The following is a 2,194-nucleotide window of genomic DNA, read 5'->3' on the forward strand; positions in this document are numbered from 1 at the left end:
GGTATGGCCGTGGCAGCTGCTGGCCCTGCTAAATCCTACAGAAATATCCCCCGAGTAAGCAATAACCGGCGACGGAGAGATGCAATCTTGATCCACAGCAGCTGTCCTAAAGGAGATGTCGTGAAGTCCTGATCGCTGTCACCCCGCTGTGATTGAGCCAGGAGCACACAGCACATCTTTCATTTCTTCTCTACTCATGGGGTTTTTCCATCTATGCGTTTAATGGGCGGGATAAACCAAGCAACTGATATTCTCATAAAATGGCACTTCACTGTCTAGCCCAAAAAGAACAATTGTGGAAGGAATTGCCTTTAATTTGATGCATATTCTTGGTATTCTGCAATGCTTTTCTGTGAATGTTTATTTCTCATTAAAGTGATTCTGCTCTGCATCAAGTCAATTGACTTTTGGTTTTCTTTTCTTCTGCCGTGGCTGTACAACTCTAGTCTCTGCCAATGGGGAAAACTCACATCCGTCCTTAGGATGAGGTGGCTCAAACTTCAAAAACACAGCTGAAATGGCTCAGCTATCAGTGAAGTCAGTCACTCTTTGTTCCACTCTGAGCAGGAATCCTCCCTCCCCAGCTGGCCTGGCTTACAATAATAACATGATGTTCAGAAAGAAACCACGCTAAACCTCCGTTCCTTAATGAGCCACTTGAACATCTTTGCTGATCACAGCAGGAGCAGTGCCGGTAGCTCAGCTGAGGCTGGGTTCAAAGCAGATTACAGGGAAAAGGGCGGTAGATGAGGCTCTCAGGTGGGAGGGCTGTTCCTGAGTCAGAAGGGATTTAGGGAGGTGGGGAGAAAGTGGTGAAAGTTGTTGGCGTGGAGATGCTGGGAGGATCTGAAGGAGCTGCAAGAAGGAAAAGAGCTCTCCAGAGGTGGGTAGACTAGCTAATGGACCTCTTAGGTAAGGACTATCATTGAGCTGCTGAAAATCACAGAAAAGAGAGGGTTCTGTGGTGAGAACTGCCCATGCAGAGGGAGTTGCGAAGCCCAGCAAGAGAACTGAGGATATGTGCAGAGGATAATGACTTTTCCTGCCTTTTCACCTTTCCAGGCACCATAATTCTTTTCTTTCTGTTCCAGCTGTTCTTACTGGCACAGATGAATTAGCCCTTGGGGCAGCTGTATGGAGGGCTTGCTTTTCTGTAAAAAAAGCAAAGCACCTTAAATTTCATGATTATATGGAAAGGCCATTACTCATGCTTCAGATTAAAAAGTTTCATTGTATGGCCTAGAAAATTTTCTCATTTTAAGGATTTGGCAGAAAATTAATTCAATTTTCTGCACATGTTATTACTAGGAAGAGAGTTTAAGTATTTGAGTGAGAACCTGAAATTCAAAGAGATCAATCAAAGACCTACCTGGAAGAAATTCTTACTAAAACATAATGGTTTTAGGGAAGAGTTTAAAATTAGTAATCCGCTGTCTCATTTCTCTGCCAATATTAATCTGTGACCAGTAGCTGTACAACCAACAAACCAAATTTTTCAAAGATGTCAAGAATCTTTATCTGAAAAACAGGAGAGAGCAGGACAGTAGCTCCTTCTATGCTGAGGGCTTCACATTGGTTTTGTGCATTTTAAATCTTTAATTTTCTGGGCAGGACATTCATCTACATAGTTTAAACTGCTACTGAGAACTGCACAGCTTAGACATCTCCTAAGACATATAACAAAGGTAAAAACATGAGAAAAGAACACCAGAACAAGGTAACTTTGATGCAATAATTTTTTAATGATAATGAGAAAGAGAACAGATTTTCAAAGTATTCAGGAAGTGCAAAACTTCTCTAGTCAGGGATAAAGTCGCATATGATTGTTCTGGTTTTTTATCCTTCCTGAGCCTTAGCTGTTACATTGAACAAAGAGGAGCAGCTTTGAGCAACTTCGTTACACGTTTACTCCAGGCAATATGGATATGTGACGGGAGAGGTATAAAGGCAGAAATTAAAAGTGGGGGTTAAGAGGAGAGGTTCCCAAGGGCCTGAAGGGGTACTGCTCTGTGGTTTTGGAACAGAGCAATGGAGGTTCAGGCCTCTTTAGCTGTGTCACTTATACCTTGCTCAGGATATTTCTGTCGGGTTTAGCAGGGGCCGCAGCTGCCACGGCTATACCTGCTGTAGCGGTAGGAGTGAGGGCTGCAAGAGCCAGAACCAAAAGACCTACCATAGCCGTAGAGGCTCCTGG

The sequence above is a fragment of the Apaloderma vittatum genome, unplaced genomic scaffold, assembly GCF_000703405.1.
Source record: "Apaloderma vittatum isolate BGI_N311 unplaced genomic scaffold, ASM70340v1 scaffold4912, whole genome shotgun sequence".
Taxonomy (NCBI): domain Eukaryota; kingdom Metazoa; phylum Chordata; class Aves; order Trogoniformes; family Trogonidae; genus Apaloderma; species Apaloderma vittatum.